Source organism: Schistocerca americana, chromosome 5, assembly GCF_021461395.2.
Source record: "Schistocerca americana isolate TAMUIC-IGC-003095 chromosome 5, iqSchAmer2.1, whole genome shotgun sequence".
In the NCBI taxonomy this organism is placed as follows: domain Eukaryota; kingdom Metazoa; phylum Arthropoda; class Insecta; order Orthoptera; family Acrididae; genus Schistocerca; species Schistocerca americana.
In genome coordinates, this window is record NC_060123.1 from 343194908 (window position 1) to 343208205 (window position 13298).

The following is a 13298-nucleotide window of genomic DNA, read 5'->3' on the forward strand; positions in this document are numbered from 1 at the left end:
ATGGACACGGAAGGCACCACCTGAGTATGCGCCATCTCCGTGATGTAATATAGACAATTACATGCCGTCCTCTGGATGAGGGAGTGACACCAGTTTCACGACAGTCAGACGATGATGGAGCAGTTATCGAAAGCTTGGTATTTTATCCGAATTTGTCGCGCAAGTTAAACGAGAATTTTGTATGATGATACACGTTGCGCAATACTGTAAGTAAATAGTTCACTTGATCTGAGGAATAATTTGTTTGGATGGCTTTTCTAAGAAATCGATTTATACGTATTTAGTTCAATTTGGTAAACTTCAGTATTGCGCCGTCATAAAATTTAGCACTTTTGGATAATCTTTCGCTCATGGCTTGCCTTTTTATTTATAAGTGTTACCGTAGTCCGTCATATCATTACAGCATCAAAAAAGTTGTGAAGCCGATCCGTTTGTGAAACATGTAAACTTTGTCCCATATGTTAAGTTATTTAGCTTCCAGTGTCTCATGTAATTAATACAAAAAGTCACCTTTTCCGGCCTTCTCCTAAACAGACAACTGAGAGCACACAAAAACCTGTGGTTGTTACGTGCAGGGCGGATGCTGCCAGCGTCCGGTCCTCTGTTCCTGTGTCAGAAACTAACGCTCAGCGCGTTGTGGAAGAATTTAACTTGTAACGTTGACGTACAATCTCTTTCTGTAATTGCGTGCTCACAGGAAGTTCCTCCGCATGACTGAACGGAGCAAAATTAGAGTGAATCACTGATCTAAAGTGATTTACTTTGAAATAATTTTATTTCCGTCAACGATCGCCATATAAAACTTTAATTATAATTAGTGTTTTAGACGCGTGGGCAGTGTTGAAGTAGTTCATGAAGAACGTTTGACGAGTTACGTACAATTAATGTGAAGAATCGAATTTTCTCGTGTTGAGAAATGAGCAGAAGCGATCTTTTTTTAGTCGGTAAAAAGCTTTCTATAGCTAAGATCTCATAAATACTTCTTTATTTTCGAGAACCGGTTTCGACAGATTTTGCCATCATAATTAAAAAAAAAATTTATCCGAAAACGTTTTGAGTGTGACTTAGAACCTCATGTCAAGTTGTCATATTAGCGGATAAAATTGCATAACGTGCTACACTCCTTGCCTAATAAGACAACTTGACATGAGGTTCTAATTCTCAATGAACACGTTTTCTGATAAAACATTTTTGAAAACCAGAATACGGTAGCAAAGCCTGTTGTTGAAAAAAAAAGCCGGTTGTTGAAAATAAAGTATTTATTCGATCTTGGCTATAGAAAGTTTTTTACGTAATTTGGGGAATATAGCCTAAAACTCTTATAGTAACGAATACTTTTTGCGGTGGATGACGGAAATAAACATTTGACATCACTTGCTTTCTTTACAGGTCTAATTGGTACAATCTCCTCTGACCATAGCCTAGTAACACCGTCGTTTTGAAGCAACCTTTGTACATATTTTCTACTATGTATTTGAACCAAGATTTTCTGCTGGAAATGACGAGTTCTGCTGCTTGTCCTTTTCTTGAGAAATCTTCAACGAAACAAATGATGCTTCACATAAATGATGATGTAAACATTCTCTTGAAGGTGGCAAAGATGCCAGCATGAGTCAAGTCGTGAGGCCTGATCAGGTGGGGTGGCGCTCTGCTCAGGCAGAGGTGTTATTGATGTTTTACAAGTTATAAGTTTTGATACAAGGGTAACAACAGACGAAACGTTATTACAGATGGCTTTATTAAAAAAAATGGACAATGATCGCGGACTGATTCAGGAGATTTATTTTCTTTAATAGTAATCGGATGGCATGGTTGCTAAGACTGCGGCCGGCCGCTGTGGCCGAGTGGTTCTAGGCTCTTCAGTCCGGAACTGCGCTGCTACTACGGTCGCAGGTTCGAATCCTGTCTCGGGTATGGATGTGTGTGATGTCCTTAGGTTAGTTAGGTTCCAGTAGTTCTAAGTTTAGTGGACTGATGACCTCAGATGTTAAGTCCCATAGTGCTCAGAGCCATTTGAACCATTTTTGAAGCTAAGAATGCTGCCTGCCTAAGGCACAGGCCAGAGTTCGATTTAAGGCTCGGCAGGCAATTTTAATCATCAGTCGGTCATTAGAGCTTATTATCCTTTGCAGTGTGAAACAGCCAATCTGTAATCAAGATATTGTTTAAGATATCTGTATTTTAATAGATTAAAATGGATTTGTTACAGAACATGGTGACCAGCTGTAATCACAGAAATCGTAGTGGATGTAAAGTAATTTTTACAAGGGGGCTTCCTTGTCTCAAAGGACTATTCGTGACAGATGTGTCTGCTGTAGCGCCCGTGGCGTTTTATCTTTGTACTGAGACTCGGTAGACATTAGCGGTTATTTGCGTTTATAAATCGGCACCAAAATATATTCTGACAATACTCAACGGTGAAGGTAAGGTTAAGATGGCCCATCATTCTTACAAAAAGTCGAAATATAGTAACAACATTAAGTAGGCGAAAATGAGAGTGAGCCTTTTTATTAATGACTAAAGCAATACTCATAGAGGGTGTCCTAGATAAGGGTGCTGACTGTTGAGAGCTTAAGTTCGAATCAGAGTCGGGTAGTTCATTATCTTCTCCAACATTTGTTTTCTGACGTTGTGGCAACGACGGGAGAATCAGTTAATTTAGAGCTCAAATGAGGGTCCATCGACGGTCGATCTTCACAGTGCCATTCGTGAAAGGAACAGGAAAGGCGAAATAAGTAGTGATGGCAAAAGTACCCTCTGCCAGAAGACATGAGATCGCTTGCAGAGTGTAGATGTGAATTTATTTAAGAAAGAGTTCCGGTTAAAAACTACTTTGTCTATTTACGTTATTACTTAGGCAAAATGTAGGCTCTCTCTTTGTCCAGTTACTGAAACTCTTTTTTTGCCTTTGAAAAAAATTAACTTCTCATGCTGCCTTCGCAGTATGTTATGAAAAAAAAAAAGAAATGGTAAAGTAGTGATTAAGAAGAACAGAGACACAAAACCGATTACTGTAACATCAGTCAACAAGGAGAGCCACGACGTTGGCAGACGGCTCCACTGCTCCCCGTTTCTGTGCGAGCGCAGTCATCATACTTAAACTTTTCGAGCCGTACGCTCGGCAGCAGCAGCAGCTGACCATTGACGTTACCGACCTACTCTCGATGTGACTGGCTGCTGATTTAGACGCTGGCAAATGGAGCGCACTGTCCACGAGCAGTCAGTTTAGACAGAAACTCGCTAGTGTCAAACAGTCTGAAAACATCATAAGGTTCATGGTTATTTTATCTTTTAGTTTTCTTTCTCTCTCCATACGGGAGAGGGTGGATTATTGGGATCTTCTTTTCGACTGGGTCTTGATTTGGTTTGATTTGGTCAGGGAGATAAAAACGATGAAAGCCCCAACCCACTATTGACAACGTCGAAACAGGGTGTATCGTGTAGTTTCACTCCCCGTGATTGCAGTGCAGCCAACCAGTGCCCTTCAAGAGTAGCAGGAGGCTTTTCGCTATGGGATTGTTGCATAAATTCCTAGCGTTTTTCTACAAGTGCAATAAACACAACAGATATAAATAACAGAGACTTTAGTCATCAGTAATATATTCCTCTTCACTTCTTAAAAACTGTCTGCCAACGTAGGGGTAACTTTTCGATTCTACGACTGTAGAAATCACATCGTTTTGAGGTGAAGCACTCGTCGATCCATGTTCGGAGCGCATTTTCATCTGGAAAGCAAGTTCTTTGAACGTTGCTCGATAGAGTGCGCAAAATTTGAAAATCTGAGGATGCAAGATCATGTGAATAAAGTTGGTGCGGAATGACTTCCCAACCCATCTGCTGTGCAGTGTTTTTTGTCAGTCTAGCAGAACGCGGGCGGGCGTTATCGAGTAGCAGCACTTCATGGAGTCTTCCTGGTGTTGGACTGCGTCCGCAAGACGTCTCAGTTGTTGACAATAAATGTCCGCTATTTGTAGCACACCAGGCCATCGCTGCTCCACCAGATGGAGAGCATTACCGTGTGTGGGTGCAGCAGGTCTTTGTACGAGGAGCTGTTCCTTTATTGATCTCAGCCATTCCTTTCTTTTTTGTGCTTTTGTCTTACAGCATACCCCATCAGTACATCCAATTTTTGAACCTTCCCCACTGCATGCAAATGTCGCACAGTGGTCGCATGATCACAGTTCATCACATCTGCCAGTTCTCGGGTACACAGAAGTGAATAATTGTGGAATAATGTGTTTAAAAGATTTTCATCAAACCACGAAAGTCTTCCTGAACTTCGAGAGTCACCAATGTCAAAATGGTCCTCCTTAAAATCGAGAAAACCGGTTTCTTGCCTGCTCTGTCCAATGTCATTATTTCCATACACAGCGCAAGTGCTTCTGGCTGCCTCTACTGCTGTCACCCCTCTATTGAACTGAAACCCAAGAATATGTCGGAAATGTTCTGATTTCTCCATTTGGCACTCCATTTTAAGCGTCCACAGTTCAACCCAATATCTCCAAATGACAAAATGACAATATTTAAAATCAATTAGCAACAGTGAACTACAAATAAAACATTACAGTCGATAAGTAAATAATAAATCCATAGCACCCAGGATACCAAGATGCAAAGTAAAACGATACGAAATTTAAACATACGGTGATTTTTTCCACCGTGTACAAACTCCAGGGACTGATCAGTGAGAGGTTACGGAACAAAGAAGATCTAATGAACTTATGTCCGCAAAGGCATGGTTCCCATGCTAGAGACCAATTATTCACTTATACTTTGCTACAGACTCTGCAGTCTAATACGCGCTGTACCATGCAGCCATAGTTACATTATGCGTAGTTTCTTCCTAGAGGGCGGTACTGTTCCTTATTCTGTGCCCTAGTGCCCTCTTCTGCCATAGACATAGGTAATGTTGTGCGTGATTTACTTCTCTTGCTGATTCACCTTATAGTGGATGTGAGACAGCGTTGTACACTATGGTTCCGCATTTGAATCGAGAGCTTGCCGACATGGTGTATACTTACGGAAAAGCACATGGCAACGGGCGGCGGTCTGCAATTGTATCAGGAAACCTATCCCCGCCGACACAGCCACAGCATTCAATGTTTGCAATTGTGTTTCGCCATTTGTCTGAGACAGGGTCATTTCAGGAAGCAGGAAATCATGAAATACGTACTCGAAATGTTCGGACAGCAGACGTGGAGGAAAATGTGATTAACAGTGTGGAAGGCGCCCGCCGTGTCAGTAACAGGCAGTTGGCCCACCAGTACAGGGTAAGCCAGGCGACCGTGTGGAACATTCTCCATGACAACTGTTACTACACTTATCACTTACACCGTATGGAGGGCCTCTTAGCGACAGACTTTCCACATCAAAAGCAGTTTCGTCACTGATTTCTTCACCAGGCAACCACGATTCCTGTATTTGTGTCATCCATCCTATTCACAAATGAGGCCACATTTACGTGGAGCGGTATCTTCGCTTTCATAACAGTCATCTGTAGGATAGTATGCAGAACCCCCTCACTATGGTGACAGCGAATCATCAGCTTTGCTACAGCCAGAATGTAAGTTCAAGGATAATTGGCAACGGTATTTTGGGACCAGTCTTCCTTCCACGCCACCCAACAGGCCGGAACTATGGGTGTTTCTTACGGGAGACTACCTGCATTGCCGGAAGGTGTAACATTGACGATTCAAAGGATTATGTGGCTGCTACCTAATGGTGCTCCAGCCCACTTCGGCGTGAACGTGCAGACGCATCTCAATCGTGTCGTCCCTGTTCGATGGATCGGACTAGTGGTTCCAGTTACATGGCCTGCTCGTTCACTGGATCTCAACCCGTGCCAAGTGTAGGTATGGGGCATTTCAGAAGTACCGTATATGCAGAACCCATTTCAAATGTAGAGCCATTGGAGCAGCGTATTCATGATGCCCTTGACACTGTTCGGATGCAGGCTCGCTGATGTCAACGTGTAAGATAGAACATGATACGGCGCGTACACGCATGCGTTAAGGCACGTGGAAACCACTTTCATCACCTACTGTAATTGTGGCTGCCTGTATCTATATGGCCCAGGGGGTGTCTACTGACCATCCTGTCATACTCTGCCTTGTGGCGAATGCAGACGCTGTATGGAGGTGCACGTGGTCAGGATATATATTGCATCATTAGCTTGTCATATTTTCGTTTCTGGATCGTAACCCCATATTCTGTGCCCTGCTTCTCATCCAGTTTTGATTTAACCATCGGCTTAGTGCTAGTGACGGTTGCCAACGACCTTGCTGCAGTGATAACACCGGTTCCCGCCAGATCACCGAAGTTAAGCGCTGTTGGGATTGGCTAGCACTTGGATGGGTCACCGTCCGGATCTACCAAGCGCTGCTGGTCAACGGCGGTAGATCGGTGCCACTGGCCCTTCCGAAAACTGCTCAGACGGAGGCAATAGAAATGGTTAGGACAGGTTTCGATGCAGTGGATATTAGGGCTTAGTCTAGTTTGTTCTGTTTTGACTCTGTTTAGGTTTGGGAGGCATGGGACTTTTATCTCAGTCTCATCCAATTGTGTATCTTTCGGAAGCACAAACGGATGATATTTCCGATTTTAATACTATGACCAAGGAAAAACCTAAAGAAACCTAGATCAGAAGTGGGATGTTAACCAGTACGATATGAATGCTTAAACAGCTGTGCTCTAAGATTCACGAGTCAGTATTTCTGCGGACGTCATCACAGGCAGGCATCAAGGAATAGAGGACAGCTCTTGGAGCTACACCAGTGCTGCAGCCAGTGCGCCAATTAGAAGAAGCGGCGGTGGCGGAGGCGCGGCCGGGACAGCGTGGAGACGCCCGCCGGGTGCTCGGCTGGGACTCGCCTCTCGCAGCCCGCGCTGACTCAGGCAGGTTCGTTCCCGAGCGAGCGCACGCCCGCCATTAATCGCGCATAAATCTTGCGGCCGCGAGGCTCGCGGAATAACTCGCTGCAGCGCGGCGGCCGATTAGTCACGGGCAGGGGATAACGCCCGCGCGACTCACTCCAGGTACGGCGACCAGGGCGGCGTAGCGTCGCGTACTGGCCGCTGTGCACCCAGCCCCCTAACACACGGCAAGCAAAACTCTTAATCACAAACAGCTATCGTTATATCGCGAACCATTCCCTTATAAACTTCACGTCTAGCGGTAGAGAATACTGTTCGGCACAATCGTCGTTTTCTAGGACGGCTTTCAATAAGTAATGGTACAATTTTTTTTCTCGGCCACTATCCATTGAAAAAATACGCAGTTTGTTGTGGGACGTTGTGGAATATTCCCGTTTCATTCCCAATAGTTTCATGAAGTTCCGATAGGTAGCTGTGCTATACGTAGCCTTCGAAACCAGAACATTGCAGTTGTTCTGTAGGCACTTGCGGAATGTCAACGGAGACCTGGCAGGGTACAAAAGCACGGTGAGTCGTTGGGCGAGGCGTCTGTCGTCATCGCGGCAAGGTCTCGCAAACCTCTCCGACCTCCTACATGCTGGCAGAATGCACACAAATGTGACTCCTGCAATGTTGGAACGTGCGGGAACTCTCATTCGAGGTGATCCGGGAATCACTACTAAGAACCTCAATCTTCAACTGGACGTCTCTGTTTGCAGCCCACACGTTGGAATACTCAGAGGTGTATGCCTGCTGGATTCCTCACCGCCTAACAGAAGACCATAAAGAGCAACAAAGGAAGATCTGTGCGGAATGGCTTGCGCTTTGCGTGGCTAAAAGTGACAATATTTTGTCGAACATTATTACAGGCCATGAAACATGGCTTCATCACTTGGAATAGGAAATAAAATGGCAATCCACGGAATGGCCACCTCTCCTCCGAAGAAAAAGTTCAAAGCCGCACCCTCAACTGGTAAAACCATGGCGACAGCCTTCTGGGACTCTGAAGGGGATATTCTGTTTGATTCCCTCCCTCATAGTGTACTGTGTTGCCCTCTGGAAATCTGAGAAACGAGTCCAGAGTGATCGTTGCTACAAAAATCCAAAAGAATTTCTTCTCCGTGGCAACGCAAGGCGTCACACAAGTCTGCATATATGAGAGGACCTCGCAAAACTGAAGTGGACCGTTCTTCCTCATCCACCCTACAGCCGGCGGGATCTCGCAATTTCTGACTTCCATTTCTTTGGCCCCTGCGGGAAGCAGTACGTGGATGACGGGGAGATTATCCATGCACAAAACGTTGGCTCTGACATAGACCAGTAGAGTGCTACCATGCGGTCATTCACGTCCCCCCAGTAAGGTGGCGTAAGGCCGTAGCATTAAACGGAAATTATGGTGAAAGGTAGGGTTTTGTAGACAAAAGGGTGGGGTATAATGTGGTGTATTGAAATCCTGAATAAAACCATCTTGGTTCCAGAAGAAAGGTGTTGCACAACTTACTGAACGCCACTCGTGTAAGTGCTGCAAGTGAATAACGTGTATAAATCATGTCATCTTATTAATGAGGCGTTCAGCATATTGTTGAAAAACTTAGTACCATGATCACTTGACCCAATTTATCCTTTGATGGCGACTTCTGGGACCTTTGGCATGTCATTTGCTTATTAGAATGAAAGACTCAGATTTGTAGGAACGGTTGTGAGAAAATGCAATTTCCTTTACAGATTTAAAGGCTCTAGTGCGGTGAATTTTAGAATATTGTTCGAGTGTTTGGCATCTACAGCAAGTAGGCATGACGACAGGCATCAAATACTACTAGGATCGTTACTACTGGGCATAGCCGTAACGAAAATGTAACACAAATGCATGAGAAACTTGAATCGGTTTCCTTAGTAGAAAGTCGATGTAGTTCTCACAAAATCCCTGGTGGGCCTTTTAGAGAACCTTTATTTTAAGAAGACGGCGCCGCCATCACCACCGTATATCTCGTGTAGGGATCATTACGACAAGATTAGGGCAGATATAGACAGTAATTTCTCCCTCGGTCAGCACGCGAATTGAATGTAAAGGAAAACAATATTGGTCCAATGTACCTTCCGTCGTGCACCATACAGTCGCTTTCTTAGTATTCATGCAGATGAAGATGCTGTTTCATGGTAGTTGTACAGGATGCAACTGAATAGTAATTCATTCTTAGCATTGTACTCCCACAAGATTTTTTCAAATAACAGTACTTTCCCACGGAGTTCCCAAATACCCATTTCATTACAATAAATTCGGCTATTTAATTTGATTGCCCGTTTTGTGGGTAACTTGGTTCAAATGGCTCTGAGCACTATGGGACTAAACTTCTGAGGTCATCAGTCCACTAGAACTTAGAACTACTTAAACCTAACTAACCTAAGGACATCACACACATCCATGCCCGAGGCAGGATTCGAACCTGCGACCGTAGCGTTCGCGCGGTTACAGACTGTAGCGCCTAGAACCACTCGGCCACTAGGGGCCGGCAGTCTAATAATGGTCGAAAAGCGTACGACTATACCCATTAAGAGTAGGAAATGTCAGAAGTGTCTCAAGTATTTAAGTTTTTTTTTTTTTTTTAAGTAAAGTCTTACATGTAAGGTTGACTTGATAGTTTTCTTATGGCCGGCCGAAGTGGCCGTGCGGTTAAAGGCGCTGCAGTCTGGAACCGCAAGACCGCTACGGTCGCAGGTTCGAATCCTGCCTCGGGCATGGATGTTTGTGATGTCCTTAGGTTAGTTAGGTTTAAGTAGTTCTAAGTTCTAGGGGACTAATGACCTCAGCAGTTGAGTCCCATAGTGCTCAGAGCCATTTGAACCATAGTTTTCTTATGAGACTTTCAAACCATTCCATTTTCATTTTCTATCGATAGCAATGACTTGGGCTATGTAAATAAATTACAAAGCTAGTACGTTGGTATAACTATAAAAAATGAGATCCAGATGACATTTCTTCATTTCCTATAACAATAGAGATCATGGTTCCTAAGCTATGGCGTCGGTTATTACGAGGGTAATCCCAAAGTAAGGTCTCCTATTTTTTTATAAGCGCATAGAGCTGTTTATTTCTACAGTGGGTTACATCAGTTTGCAGCTTGAACATTTAGCTAATTTTCGACATAATCACCATTTCTGTCGATGCATTTTTATAAACGCTGTGGCAGTTTTTGTATGCCCATGCCATACCCGCACGCCACCATGCTGTTCAGAAAGTTATAAACCTCTTCTTTCACCTCGTCGTAGGAGCTGAATCGCTTTCCGGCCAAATATTCTTTTAACCTAGGGAGCAGGTGATAGTCACTGGGCGCCAAGTCAGGATTATAGGGTGGGTGGGTGATTATGTTCCACTGAAACTGTTGCAAGAGAGCAACGGTTTGCCGAGCGATGTGTGGGCGAGCGTTGTCATGGAGAATGTGTACGCCCTTGCTCAACATTCCTCTTCTCCGGTTCTGAATAGCCCGTTTGAGTTTTTTCAGAGTCTCACAGTACCTGTCAGCGTTAATTGTGGTCCCAGCGATTCAGCTCCAACGACGAGATGAAAGAAGAGGTTCATAACTTTTTGAACAGCATCGCGGCGAGCTGGTATGGCAGAAACTGCCACAGCTTCTACAAAAATGCATCGACAGAAATGGTGATTATGTCGAAAAATAGCTAAATGTTCAAGCTGCAAACTGATGTAAACCACTGTAGAAATAATCAGGTCTATGTACTTATAAAAAAAATAGGAGACTTTACTTTCGGGATTATCCTCGTAAATACGAGTTTGTTCTAAAATGTCAGTATGTCTACTGTTGTTCGACAAAACTCGCAAGAGTTGAACAGAGCGCCAGTCAGTTCTTGGTACTTAGATACTCGTCTACCTCTTCTATAGTCACAGGATTTTACGACTTGTGTAGCTACTGACTGAGCAAGTATGTGTAAGCTCTATGAACTTACTACAAATTTTACCTACCAACGATTTGGAATTGAGAAAAAGTGAACTTCTGTTAATATCATATATGTTCACGTAGTCAGAATATAGTATTAATATTATACATAGCTTTCTTCATAACCTCATATGCTGAATCTGCTTCGAAAGACATTAACTACGAAAACTGCGTTCTCCATAGCGCTCTCCACTCCACTCGTAAAGGGCCTTAATTTTTGCCAAATACCGCTCCATTACTGGTCACTGTGTACGTCCATAGGAGCCCTTCTCTTGTCTTGAGCATGTTCAATAATCTTACAGTAATACGACGTCTGCCGTGGGTCTCTTCGCTTCCGACAAGCGAGTTGGTCCGGCGGCGGCGACGCCCTGGTCGACTGTGACTGGACTGGTTCTTCCAAACGTAACCAGACAGAGCCGGCGTGAACAATGCGAAAGGCGTGGCGCGTGGGAGTTAGCGCGGCCGTAGCCTGCTATAAATAAACTTGCACCGAATCTGTTATTCTGGAACACTGCCTGGATTTACGGCGCGTCGCCTGAGGCAACTCATTCCGAGAACAAAGTGGGAGGCTGCCTGGCATCCGACAGGGCGCGGTCCGATTGCGAAGCGAACCCAGCGGATAGCGGAAAGACGCTCAGCGGTTCACCTACCTGTGCATCGACATAAACGTTCCGCGAGCTACCATGAAATGTCTGACGGAGGGTACTTGCTACCAGAATTTGCCACTGCTTGTCTTATCGCGTTGGCAAAAGGTCCAAGGGTTAAATAATCATTTGTACACCTAACAGTGTGGTCAAAACCTGACTGGAAAGATTGTAAGGGTGTTACAGTGGAGGTTAAGCTAAGAAATAATTGTTTACAAAAGAAAAATCGACTCGTCGCGCCGAGTTATTTAGCATTGAAGTTATCCAATCGGGTCTTCGCGTGGTCAAGTTCAAGCACTGCATGCACTAAAGTGAGATTATGCACAGACATCTGTGAATTATCACTTGTTCAAATTCTCTTACTGGTTAAAATGTGCCATTTTCGGAAGTGATAGATTTGAGCTACTTCAGCAAAAGCAAAATTTTTTCGGCTTGAGGAAATCATACGTAGAACACGTTTGGCAACACTGTCCCTGGCAGGCTGCTTGAATCTCCACGCGCGACGACCTGATTGGCTAACTTCAATTATAAATAACTCGGAAACTGTGCAACGTATATGATTTTCTTCTTAGCAATTATTTCTCAGTGCAGCCTCCACTGCAGCCCCTTTACAAGTTTTCAGACTGTTTCTGACCACTTATACGCGTTAGTCTCTTACGCTACGTTCATGATACCTACAAGAGAGAAGCGATAGAGCCAGTAATATTGATAGAGAGTCTACCTCCAGTAGCCGATCTCTAAATTTTCCCAACAGTAATTTGCGGCAACCACTTCGGATTACTTCCAAAACGATTCCCACTTAAACATGCTGACTATCGATGTTCCTCTTTCATATGCGCTATACGAACCGGTTACGGGCCTTGTAATGCATGAATTCCTCCGATGTGTGTTGTGCAGCTTACTTGATAAGATCTGAAACATTGTAACAGTATTCTGAAATGGGATATACTAACGTATGCAGTTTTTTACGGCTTCACAGCACTTTCTCACAGTTCTTCCAATATACATACAGACTAAGCATTCCATTCGCTTTCCTTTAACATTGATTTCGCATATTCGTTCCGTTTCGTATCGCTTGATCAGTAAGACAGGCTTCAGAAATCTACCATTTCTGTCATATCCGAACGCTATCCTATAGATTCTAGCGGTACAATCCAGCTATATAATTTCAGCAAAGTTGTTATCCTGCGTACAGACATCGTACTCACGCCTCCGTTATAGTGTGTTAAGCGTTTCATGCGGTCTTCATCAGGATAACAATTTACTCACCGTCAGCCTCATGGAGATCATTTATGATACTGGCCGAAACGGGACTGAGGGAAGTGTTGCAGTCGTTAAAGCATTCGGTGCAAACTGATTTCGAATCTCCGTTCTGCCACTCAGATCTGGGTTTCCCTAAACCTAGCAAAGCGAACTCTGGGATATTTTCGCAGAAAATGACGCAGCCGATTTCCTTTATCTCCTTGTCCCAACAACTTTCACAGGATGTGCTGTGAAGAAGCTCGAGGTAGGAGGCAACTTTCGGCTCGAATTGTCATATAGTTTTGAGATTTCACGACAAAAGTCGATATATATATATATATATATATATATATATATATATATATATATATATATATATATGTGTGTGTGTGTGTGTGTGTGTGTGTGTGTGTGTGTTTTTAATTATGATCTACTTTTAACCTATCATTTTTGCAGACTACTGTTACAATATCGATTTATGCGTCACAGGTTTGTTTTGTTATAAAATTTATGTCTAAGATGAAAATCTATTTATATAGCGTAAAGTCTA